The sequence below is a fragment of the Haemorhous mexicanus genome, chromosome 3 (genome assembly GCF_027477595.1).
Source record: "Haemorhous mexicanus isolate bHaeMex1 chromosome 3, bHaeMex1.pri, whole genome shotgun sequence".
Classification (NCBI taxonomy): domain Eukaryota; kingdom Metazoa; phylum Chordata; class Aves; order Passeriformes; family Fringillidae; genus Haemorhous; species Haemorhous mexicanus.
Window position 1 is genome coordinate 31784083 of NC_082343.1, and position 12805 is coordinate 31796887.

At 44.6% G+C, this 12805-nt stretch overlaps 1 long non-coding RNA gene across 1 annotated transcript in view; it reads left to right on the top strand.

Annotated features, from left to right (window-relative positions):
- Positions 1-844: 844 nt before the first annotated feature.
- Positions 845-12805, top strand: part of LOC132324786 (uncharacterized) — a 124030-nt gene continuing 112069 nt past the window's right edge. The window contains exon 1 of the long non-coding RNA XR_009485735.1: positions 845-1492. This is a non-coding gene — a long non-coding RNA (uncharacterized LOC132324786). The remainder of the gene's footprint in view (positions 1493-12805) is intronic.

Sequence of the window (12805 nt, forward strand, 5' to 3'; positions counted from 1 at the left end):
CCCGCCCGGCTGCGGCGCGGCGCGGACACGCGTGGGCCGGCGCAGGCGGGCGCGGCGCTGCCTCCCCCGCGGCGGGGCCGGGCGCGGGGCCGGTGCCCGCTGCCTCCGGGGAGCCCCTGCGGCACCCGCGCTGTCATTCCCCGGCCAGCGGCTGGCGGCAGGGGAAGCGTCCCCGCCCCCGCGGGGATTGGCAGCCCCGAGGTGCGGCCGCCCCCGCGCCCGGCGGCGCCGCCCGCCCGCCCCCGCCGCGGCTCGGCAGCGCTCGGCGGCGCTCCCCACACGCGGTCCGAGCCGCGGCACTGCCAGAGTGTGACCCCACGCGAGGAGGAGCCCCCCGCTTCGCATCGGGTTTTTTAAATTCTCATTTCTTTCTAACTGCCTGCCAGTGCTCAGTAAAAAAAAAAAAAATAAAAAGAAAAAAAATCCTTGCACCCTATATAGCAAGAAATTGCTACTTAAGAAGATCTAACCATACACCATAAACACTTCAGCATGTACCCGAGCCGAAATATATTTGGAAACATGGGGGGAGGGCACTTATACCCAGCTTTCATCAGTGCCTGCTTGAAGAGAGACAGAAATAATTAAGGGGAAAAAAAATCCCTCCCCTCCCCCCGCCCGAATAATCATAATATATTGAAATTTCCCAAAGTCTAGTCATCTACAAAAAAATAAATGTTTTTGGTACTAGAGGATCATGTTGCAGAAGCGTGTGACTGCAAGACCTAGATTCCTTTCCCTGTTTCCCCGTCTCTTTCCTTAGGTGTTTTTTAGCATTATTTGTTTTGGGAGGGGAAAAATCATCTTCGCTTCAGTCTCTTGCTAGAGGTCCAGACTGCTTACGTCTGAGCGCCCCTTATCATTTCAGTGAATGGCAATTGCAGCCTTGGTGCTGTTATAGCAATGAAGCTACAGACGTCATTGCCTCCTGTTGGACGTGAGATGTGTCCAAGCATCAGCCCCTTTTGCTTAAGAAAAACTCTTTAACTTCCACGCAGCCGACAGGCAAGCTTTTCTAAGATCCTGTGGAGCCAACGTTGTATTGATAGAGTTATATCTTTTTATTTATATATACATACACACACACATGCACAGGTGTGAATGTGTATGTGTGTAAGTACGTATGTATAGAGAGAGATAAATTAAAGCCGCAGCTATACTGCAAGCTCCTCTAAAATTTCCTGCTCGTCAGAGTAGCTCTCTGCATCGTTTTGTTAAATACAGCCCGGCGGGAAAGCCATCATCAATCAATTTCGGGTAACAAGGAAGACTTGTTGAACACCTTGTTCTCCAGACCCCGGGAAGATGCTGGGCTGCTGGAGCGTGGAAGAGCCAGGATTGTGCCCTGAACTTCACCCACTTGGCAGCAGCTATTCCTAAACAATTTCCCCTCTCCTCCCCTGCCTGTTTGCCTCTCGGACTGACTGAGAATCTGCTCTTTAAAGTTGATCTGAAGGGGAAAGCAGAGACGAGCTTGTGCATAGTTTGGAGGGTAAGTTGTGTCCTCGCCCCCTCCTCCCCCCACCCCCGCTAACAAATACCCTCTAGCAAGCTTTGAAATCCGCCTGTAAAGGGGGCAGGTCGGGGGCACCGAGGGACGGGACGGGATTCCCCAGGGGAGCGGCACATCTTGTTCCCAGAGCCGAAAGGGTTACGTAGGGAGCGAGGAAGAGCGGCTGCGGGGGTACTGACTCCGCGGCGGAGTTTGCAAGGTGCGAGTTGCGGGTGCCTGCTGCCAGCCGGTTGCGGCGCTCCGCAGCCCCGCTCGCTCCGCGCCGCTCCCGCAGGTGCCGGGCGGGGTGGCCGCAACCGCTGCCGAGCCGCCCCTGCCCGCCGGCAGCCTCCGAGGAGCCCAGGATCTCTGGCTCCCAGAGCACATGACCCCTGCAGGGAATTTTGCCTCCCTGCACCTGCAGGCTCTTCTCATCCCTCCTCCTCTGCTCCCGGTTTTCCTTTTAATCCTCCCGTTCCCCCCGCTCTCCACACACCACCGCCCCCCTTCCAACTTCCCCCCCCCCCCCCAATCCATTCAGCTTTTACCTTCCCCCCCCCCTTTTTTTTTTTTTTTAACCAGAAGGAATCCCGGCAGAGGAAAATAATATCAATCAGTTCCCTCCTTCCTGCCCCCCCCCCCATAAAAAAGAAAAAAAAAGCACGACCTGCTAACATTTGGAAAAGATAACCATTACCTCTATCTTTAATTTTCACTCACACAGTCAGATGAATAAGCAAGGAAGGGGGAGACCTCAACAGCCCCTCTAGACGTGGGGCTGAATTGATGGGATTGTGATTTGTAGGATTTCTCCACTTAGTCCCTGCCTCCTACTTGCTCTCCAGCCACTCCAAAGTCTCTTCCCCTCTCTTTAAGCAGCGATTTCTTTCAATCTCTCTCTCTCCCTCCCTGTGTCTCTCTCCCTCACACTCTCCCTCTCTCTCTACATACACTCATCTCCCCGGAGAGAGAGAGAGGAGAAACTCAACTCCCAAACACCGACCAGATGTCGAAGAAACGCAAAGCCCTGGAGGGCAGCGGAGCCCCGCTCCCCCCCGAGGACCCCAGAGCCTGCTTTGGGGCCGGCGAGGAGCAAGGTAGGGCGGCGGAGGCCTGCAGGTGGCCGGGCGGCCGGCGGCCCACGCACGGCAGGGACGTGCCGGCCTGGCCGGCCTCCTGCAGCCCACCCACACTGGGCTGACCTGGGCGCTTAGGCCGGGCTGCTGCCTCGGCCGGGCGCAGAGCTGCGGGGCTGCTCCCGCCGCGGCCACGCCGAACTCGTGGACGGGGGGAAGGGGCAGTGGGAGGGTGGCGAGGGGAATGGCAGGTCTGCCAAGCAGCCCAGGCTCCCTTCCCCACTGCAGTTTGTCACTGGCATGGGCATAGCCGGCGTGCCTCATTGATTTGTAGCTCGTGTAAATGGGTTTGTGGGGTGCTCCTAGCCGGGGCGGCGAATGAGCTATAGGCACCTAACATACGTGTCGTGGCTCTGCGTGGGTCCAGTTTCCTGCAGCAAGCCCCCGTCCCCGCTATGATTTCAGGTGCGTCACGCTGGGGCTTCGAACGCCGCTCTTGTAGCGCACTTTGCACCCAGCTAAAGTTGGTTTTGCTGTAATTTTCAAGCTCCGAGTGTTCGTGGTGAAAGCTGTTCCACACTTTTTGACAAAATAATATGAACGTAGCAGCCGCGTGGTGTAAAATCAGCTGTGCACGCAAGTGTGAGGGAGTTCTGCTGCTGAATGTCTTGCTGTTCAGCCAGCCCAGTGGGTTCCCTTCCTTTTGTGCTTATTTGAACAAAGTGGGCCCAGATGAGCCAAGCTGAGCTACAGGGCTTTGGGCTTGTGGCTGTAATGCAGAGAGGAAAGGAAAATACTGGTTGGATTCTGAGCAGTGTTTCAGGCTGTTGCGAGTGGCTGTGGTGGGAGATGGTGGGTGTGTGGTGGGTTCGGATGACGGTGTGAGTGTGTCTCTGTGCATGCTCGAATTCAGAAATGTGGTGTTTTTGCCTGGGCAGGTGTGCACCGAGCAGGGAGGGATGGCATTGAGTGTGTTTTCCAACATGGAGTCTGTGGCCCTTTTTGTAAATGATGTGAAAGATCCTAACATCACAAATCACCCACGTCGTGAAATTCCCTTACCACCATGGATGTGTCTGCTTTTGCAAGGAAATATTTCCAGCACAGTGGTTGGTGTGTTCTTCTGGTTTCATTAGAAAGGAACACTGAAATTCACCATTTCTCTCAAAAGATATGGTTTAGGGTTTATGTGGTTGTTGGTTTTTAATTGCTTGGCTCTCCCTCAAGAAAATAACATGTTTATATTGTCTTGCCATTTCTCTGCTTAAGACTAATCTTGACATGGGAGGGATATTTTCAAACCTTGTCAATGACTTTATATGCATGACAGCATTCAATGTTTTTGCAATGTGGAATTTTGCTGTTACTAACCTGGAAAATCTTACCTCTTTTAGCAATAGAGGAGGCTAAATACAGGCAGGGTTTTCAGCAGAGATTCAGCATTCAGAAAGTTTGGTATAGATTGCATGTAATTTTAATTTAAATATATGCCAGTAGTGGTTGTAGAAGCACCTTACATGTTATTGTGATGCAGTGATGCTTGCCCAGTTAGAATCTTTTTTTTTAAGTGTTTTTTTTTTTTTAACTCCACAATAATATTTTCTGTAACACATCTGGTTATGTAACAAGAAACAGAAAACAAAATATAACTTTAAAACAGGATTGTTCTTTTTCTTGATTTCAGTATACACAAAACAAATGAAATGGAGAGTGAAAAAAAATACTTGATAAAGTATTGATGTGTATCTAAAAGGAGTAAATTAGGTATCCTTTTCCTCATAAGGGGACACAATGTATTTTGTAAATCAGACAGATTGAAAACTCGTGTTTTGCACCTAGATAATCCAGGGTGTTGTCTTTTCTGTTGTAGTAAATAATGAATTTAGGCAAAAAAGTAGTTTTATTTCTGAGCTTAAATATATTTTTGTGAACTTCTATTCTGTTTATTTTCTTCCTCCTATTTTACAAGAAGGAATGTTGGTTGTTAATTACATTGTCTGTGCCTATGTAACTGTAGAAACCATTAAGAGTGTGCAATGTATCACAGTCTTGTAGGGAATGTATTTTTGTGTAAGATGGTGGGTGTGAGACTTTCTTAAAGCATGAGATGGGAAGGGTTTTTTTTTTTTTTTAATTCAGCTTAATAAAAATGCATCTTACTATGAAGCATTGTGGTCTTCCAGTAGATTTCCTACCTCTGTGGAGAAGGCATAGTTGCTAAATTTGGAGGGCAGGTGTGTAGTGTTTGCCTGGAAGTATGGAGAAACCATGTAACACCTGGGGTTTAGAGTTAAAATGTGTGTGCATTGGGAGTGGGGAGGCGGGGAAGGCGAAATGGGCATAAGTAAACCAAGGGAAGAAAAACAGAGAGCTCAGATTTCTGGAGGCTGCCAAATCCTGTATTCCTGCAGAAGCTGAATGCAGAAGCCCGGCTATCCTCAGCTAACGAGGTGACTTCTTTCAGTGACAGAAGCCTGAATGAATGAGAGCCTGGATCCAGGTCTGCCATCTTATTCTTCTATGTTAGCTGGTTAGGTGAGAGCAGGTGTTGCTAACAGAGGAGTCTCAGACCCTTTTGAGGGTCTGCACTTTCATTTTTAAATATTAAGAGAGTGGGGACTAATTCAGAGCCGCTCCAGACTGTGTTGGATATTTGGCCAACTCAAGTGTGTGCTTGCAGAGTTTCATTCAGCTCTTGTTTATCCTCACTTGGCGAAGCTGTGGGTGGATAGACACTATGTAGGCCACAATACAGATTTTTCAAACTTCCTTGGTGTGGCTTTGTTTTTATTCTCCTTCAAAGTATTTTATGAGGACTCTGTAATCCATTACCGTAACCTTGCATTTTATTGTGGGCTCTGATGCTCTACATTTCAGCCTCACTGGTGTGGAGAGGAGATAAGGGATGAGGCTGCTCTGTATCTCCCACCTTCTCAGCAGCAACAGCCTGAACCCATCTGTCTCATTCAAGGCACTTCACTGCTTCACCTCATTAATGGATAGGCTCATAAGGCTCATTCCAATAATCTCCAAAGACACAATGGCATCTTTAGGGGAGAATTCGGGTTCTTACTTGAGCTGAATTGCTTCTCAGAGGTGCCCCTTTCTTTACCTTGATTGTCCATGAAACTTAGGGTATCTATACTGGTTTATTTGTACCAATTAAAGTGGCAGGAATTCCAGCAAGGCTGATAAGGTCCTAGTGGAGAAAGCAGATACGGTTGTTCAGTGCGATACCCAGAATGGAGGAGGTAGGATTTGTCTGTTGAAACTCAGCTCTCTGCACTCCCTTTGTAGTCAGGAAGCAGAACATTTCTAGGGATCAATTCATCTCTTCCTGAAGTGTAAGTCTACATTTAGTAAGCAGAATCAGATCTGAGAAGTGCTGTTTCTGCCAATTGAATATAAAAGTAGTCCAAACATCTAGCATGGATGTAGACAGCTGTATTTCAGCAGATGACTCCTGACTTTTGACCAGATCTTTCAGGCTTCAGTGCAAGTCAAATGACAAAGATATTTTTCAGCTGAATTTGAAGCAGAGGACTTCCCTTCTGGAATACCCTTTTGCCCAAAATTGTAGCCAAAAAAACCTGAAGAAGGGTCCTCTTTCCGTGAATTATTTTTTTCTCTGAATGTGTTGAAAGCTTGTCTAGAAGATGTGAAAACAGAGGGTGCTGGTTTAAAAACAAACAAATAAAATATGGACAGTTCTCAGGACCAAATGCAATATGATCTTGTGCCTAAATTATACAGTAATGCTGCTCACAATTTTCCAGTGGTTTCTGAATAGAGTGCAATTCAGTATTTTGGAAATTTTCTTGCAGGGATTTTTGAGCATGATGGATTCAAGGAAGTAGTAAGCTGTAAATTCTCACTGGACTGCTCTTTCTCAATTTGCATTTTGCATGAAGATAAATAAATGCATTTCTTCCACTTCCCCTGTGGTCCAGTTGTTCAAATGGTCTCCATTGTCACATATATGAGTTATAGTTGAGAATTTTCTGTTCTTTACAAAACTGCTCTCTAAAGAGACAATTGTTGCAAAACTCTTCCAGAGACAAAGTTGAACTCCTGTCTGCCCACAAGTGACTTTTAGGATGTGACTACTTTTTTTCTTATTTCAATGGTGCTAACCATTTACATAGAAGTTAATCATGTGCATAAGGAAATGTTTTCAAGATTTTGATGGTCATAGCTATTATTAATCAAAGGCCTCTTGAGAGTCACTTCTATGGATACTTCCCTAGTAATTACTAGGGAGAGCAGTTTAAACTAAACTATTCTCTCTGACTAAGACTTGCTGATTTGTGTGACTGCTCATCATTCACATTTGTCTTGAAACTTGGTAATAAGTTCTGATTATTAAATCTTAATTTGGGATCATCAGGCATAGGAAATCAAGTTCTGCCCTGTTATTGAAGGCTTACATTGATGTAATGACAATCAGAGTTGCACCCAATTTCTGAATTACAGTTTTCCAAATACTGTCTTCTCAATACAATTACCCAGAGTATTTATTCCATTTGTTGTTTTATTAAGCAAGTGAATACTGTGATTCCTTAGAGCTCTGAACCCTGTAGTTGATATTCATGTATCTCTGATGCAGGCAGAAAGGCAAAGCAGTTCTTCCCTTGGTAGTTCTTTACTTGTGTGTGTGATTTGTGACTTCAGTTTCTCACATAATTACTTTTCTTCATCCTCTGTGTCCTGACCATTCTTTTCCTTCCACTTAGCTTCTGATCCCTGAAGCAAACAAGTCCTCTCTGGATCGTATTCGGGAAGATCTGGCTAATCAGAGTTAAGGTGTTTATTGACAGAGGCTTATGTGTTTGTGAGGGCATGGGAAAGGGAATTATTGTACTGCTTGGGTTTTGTGCTGATACTGTAATAGAAAGAAGTGATTCTTTCGACTCCATTCATAGGAAGAAGTTTATGTCACCAGAAAAAAAGAAAAAAAGACGAAAGAAGTGCATCAACAGCTTATTAAGGGTTTTGTTAATGGAAAAGAAACCATGCTTTCCAAAGCTGATTAGCTCAATGGTTACCGATAATTTCCTGTGTTTAAGTTTTTTTTGTAAAACCTTTCTTCTGCTGAGACAGTCAAGGATCTGCCTTCCAGATGCTGTGAACCATCTATGGGGTCTAACTTTTTCAGAGGATCAGATTTAATGTGCTGAAAAAGCTGACAGTTTTATCAACTTCCTTCAATTTATGTGAAGCTGCAAACTGAGAATGATGGAAAAATATGAAGCTGAAGAGAATTCAAAATGTTTGGGCAGAGAGATCGGGGGGCACGTATATGTGCTGTTGTTGGAACGGTGTTGTAAACGTTCTCTGGAAAAAAATACCTTCCTCAGGCATTGCTGCTGATGTGCCATCCCATCCACAGTGTCATGAAGGCTGTTGAGGAGTGTTTCTTTTCCCACTTGTTTTAGAGAGGTGTGCTAGTGTGTGCCTCAGTATAAGTTTATGAGCCTTGTTTGAAGTAAAATAGAAAGGCCAATGCTTGAGCATTATGCTGAGTTGGTGTTTCCATGTAGAAGGGGCCTTTTCTCCCCAGCAGTGCAGTGCTGCCTGGTACAGCTTGGTCTTTAGCTGCTGCTAGCAAGTCTTGAGGTCACTACCTGCATTCAAGGGGGAAAAAGCTATCCCAGCTGACATGAAAAGGCAGAGCCATACGGAAAGGGGTGATATTTTAAGTACCTGACATAGTTGCTTTGGTTGGAAGGTATGACTTTGGGGGAATTGCCAACTTGCCCTATAAATAAATTTATCCAAACATTTAAAAAGTGGAGATGACTTTTTAATTATTTGTGGGCACTTAGATATTTCAGCTATGCTGGTCATGTAGCATGAATGGTAATGCTATAAAAACACCCAGTGAGACAGGAATCGTAATTTCAGCAAAAATAGCAGTGAAGAAGTCTCCTGAGTAGCTATTAAAAATGGTGCTTTGGTTAAATAACCAACATTTCAAGGACAAACATATCTGGAAGCTTTGTGATAACTGTTTGAGACTCTGCTTTGGGTTCCATAAAGTTGCAGAGTAGTTCTCATGATGACAGTGCTGTAGCCTCATTTCCATCTGTGTGAGGGAAAGATGTTCATCCTGGCTGGCCCCAGCTCACAGATGGTGATACTCCAGTGTACTAGGAAGTGTTAATGTAGCAACTGCTGTTAAATGGAATAAAGTCGTGCAGTTGGCTGAGTCCATACCTGATGGTTGCTCTCTCCCCACCTGGAGAGACAATGGCGAAAGAGCAGCTCTGAAAATTACCTTCAATGAAGACATCCTCCTGACTGCACAATGAGCCTGAGTGGCCTTCCAGAGAGGACTAGGACTAGTCTTTGGAGAACCTGGTCCTCAGCTGGCCTCAGGTGTTCCCCTGACTGGTCAGGTGCTGCCTGGGAAATGGGGAACCCTGGCTGACATCCTTGATTTGGGATGCCTCCTCAAACTTGAAAAAAAAAGCTAAATAGGGAGGGCAGCATAAAAGGGAGAGGATTATGAAGGAAGTGAAACAAAAAATGTAAAAGCTTTGCAGGTTTCCTTTAACTTCTGGTAGAATGAAAATATGTGTGAATCTCCTGGATTTACTAGGAATGCATTGCATTGTTTCTGTTTGCTTTTTCATAGCCATTTCCCTCCTTCTGCAAATAAATAAATAAATGAAGCTGCTTTCCAGTTCCTGGTCAGCAGAGGAATGTGCATGTACCCTTACCATGATATGTGTTAGGGCAAGTGCTGGTCCTCTGTTATAGTGTCCACATTCACCTGATCACTCTGTGTTGACAGGAGGATGAATTACATTGATGATAGCACCTGGATGGTTTCTGAACATATCTGAGTCCAGTGCTTCTATGAGGGAAGGGAGGAGAGATGCAAAAGGCAAGTGCCATGAAAATGCAGATTTATTCATTTTTTAAAAGCACTGTGTTGTTAATACACAAGAATAGAGACTCTAATCTCTAATGAAGCACTTGTTCATTAATGAAGTCACTAAGGTTTTCAGCCTGTGGCCCTAAAGTTTCTGTACTATTTGAGCATAATCCTGTTTTAAAGTTACTAATGAAAATGTAGAAAGCTTGGCAGCTCAGTGAGCAACAGTTGTGGCTTTATGCTGGAGGAGAAGAGAGATGCTGTCTGGGTGTGATGGGCTAGAATACAGTTGGTTTGTGTGTTTATCACTTCAGTCCCAGAGCGATGGCTAAAAATGTTGATATTTAAGGCGTGCCCACCCATTGGGCAATTGAGCTTATGCTCCTAAATCCATTCCTAGTATGTCTGATCACATATGGAATGAGCAGCTGTATTTCAGGTGTCAAGCTGTATAAAAGCCACACAAGATGTGTTTTACTTGAGTACTGTATTAGAGCTGAGGGGCAGCTGGTAATGGATTGATTCTTACATTGTTCAGTTTGTGTTGGGCCCAGATATAATATGGGAAAGCTAAAAACAATACAATATGGATAAGAGGTGGAGGAGTCATAGATGATAGCTCTATGAAGTAATAGTTATAACAAATAGCTCTTTTCTCATAGTCATGATTATGCCTTTGTTTTAGTTTTATGTAGCTGTTAGGTTAGAGTAACAGATCTGGCTGTTCTGTCTGCGATCGGGTTGGCTTTCTAGGCTTTGCCCATGCCAAGAATGATTTATTTTTCACTTTTACTGTTTGTTCACCTGCATTTTTTTTCTGTTATCCTTCCTTTAGTATAGATACAGCCGAGACAGGCTTATGTGATAATTATTATTCAGGCTTTGCAGATCTGTTCTGTATGTTGTTAATCACTTTCCAATGTTATGTTTTGGAATTAAGATTGCAAATTAGTAAGTTCAGATGGTAAGTCTCTTTTCACAAACAGAGTTTAGGCCATGCAAGCTCTCCAGCTGTCTTTGGGGAAAAATGCTAATGACTTATAGGTGGGCTTCAACGTTGTGTGACCTGGCCATAAGTGGGGCTAGGAGCAATCATACCTAGAGGTTGTATAAAAATCATTGGATCAGTGGTCTTCCTACTGCTTTTCAGCTCTTTTGTGCCATCTGTATAAGACTGCAGGAGTACTTGTAGTCTCTTTCAAGGGCCAACCTAACACAGGTTCCCAGAGCTGCATTGTGGAAAGTCTTGTCTGGGAAGTGATAACTGACAGCTTAACGTGCCTGCAGAGCATGAAAAGTGTCCTCAGTTGTGTGGAGTGAGCTGTGGACTGTTCTCTCTTCTTCGCTGATCATCCTTGACTTCTTAAGAACCTCAGTAGTTTCTTGGAAACATGAGAAATGTTGTGCAGGTCAATTTTAGCATTTGTTAACTCTAGCCTTTTGCCTGCAGTGTTTTGGAGATGTTGGTGGATTTTTTTGTTGTTTGTTTTGCTTGATTCTCTTCACAGTACTTGAAGAACTGCAGCATTTTCTTGCAATGAAACTTCTGATTCCAGGAGATGGTGCTGTGGCCCATGTAGGGTTTTGAGTTGGGTCATGTGGATGGCATTAGGTTCTGGTCATGGTACCTGAAAAAGGTTCATTCTTAGTATCCAGATACTTCTCTGCAGAAGGGCATATTTGAATGTTGGCTATTATTGTATTACTTGTCCTTTGACTTGCAGAGCCTGTTAGTTTCAAACTGCATAAGCTTCCCTTGGCACTTGAAAGTGGGACACTTGGGATTTCAGCGCCATATGCAAGAACCACATGCTGAGGTTTAGGCAAGGAGTTGAAGGTGCACAGGAGACTCGAGAACCTGACCAGATGAAGGGTGTATGGCTGGCACACTGACAATGTCAGCACACAGCCCTGCAGATTCAAAACTGCATGGGAAGATAACTGTGACCTAGCCACATAGCTTCCTTTGCCACGTCTGGGGGAAGCAGACTCACTGCAGTTAGTCTGCAGTGATAGTTAAAAAACTGCAGGTCATCATCATTTTCTCTTTGCTCTGTGAAATACAAAGTCACAGTCCTGGCTAGTGGTAGCTAGTACTTGCAAAGAAACCTGCATGTACACCTCTGCTAATGCTGCAGATGTAGCTTTGGAAAAGATTTTCATGAAGATGTGAAGCGGCTAAATTGAGGGAAGGGGTAGATTAGCACTGGGAAGAGACCAATGTATATGCTCTATACAACTATTTTGGGGGGGGGTTTGAAGGACCAAAGCATCTAGATAATCCTTTATCTAGACCTCAGAAGCTAATGATGTCAGTGGCTTCTCGTATGCCACTGCCACATCTTCACAAAATGCTTTTGACAGATGCCATTCATTCTGCAACTGCAACCCAAGCATTGGGTGCTCCCAAGATTTTCCTTGGCAGGACAATGTCTTGTTCCCTTCTCACTCCCAGGTAACTGGACAGTAATTAGGAAAAGGCTGTGCCTCACTGGTTTTTAAAGGCAGAAGATATGTGACACTTAAACTTTTGAAATCGTTAAAGAATTATAGCAGTCATTTTTGGCTGGGAAACTGCAGTATAAGCACTGCTAATCCTAAAGCATTATGCATTTTTAATTTGGGATTATAATAGGCTAGGATAGGAAGAAGAGAAAATTGTAAAGCTTAACATGAAGAAATATTTAATTTTTATTCAGGAGACTTTTTGGCAAAAAATCCCCTGGATCTGCACGGAACCTACAGATTTAAGATGTCTTTGCACAGCCAGAGGCTGAGATCATGGCTGTCTAACTACAGTTGGATATTCTCATATCTGCCAAGTTTAGCCTTAAATAAATAAATGAATAAAAGGTCATGCTTCATGCTTTGTTCATACTCTTAAAATGGTTCTAACTTAATATTCTAGAGGACAGTGACCTCCCTTTGAAGATTCTGTCCTTCTGCTCAAAATCCTGCATGGAACTAAGAAAGTAGATGTTTAAACGAAGCCATGAAATGTCTGAAGGTACTTTGTGGAATCCCTTTAAATGACCCTGGTTCAAGAAATATGCCCTACGTACTGCCAGGAGTGCAGTAAAGTCAGTCACTGGAAATCTATTAGTTGTGGGCAATTGCAAGCACGTTACCCAACATTAACCCACAAAAAAGAAAATTAACACAGTTAAGAGTAGTTCTTGCCAGAGAAAGATGAACAAATAGGAGCAGAAGCTGAGTGGGAAGCTTCTAGCAGCAGGAGGACGGAACTGTAAAGATCATCTGTTCAGACATGCTTTTTTATTTCTCCCCCCGCAACTCCCCAGGTATCTCTTTCTCTCTCACTCATGATTTTAAAGACACAGATGCAAATATCCCTAA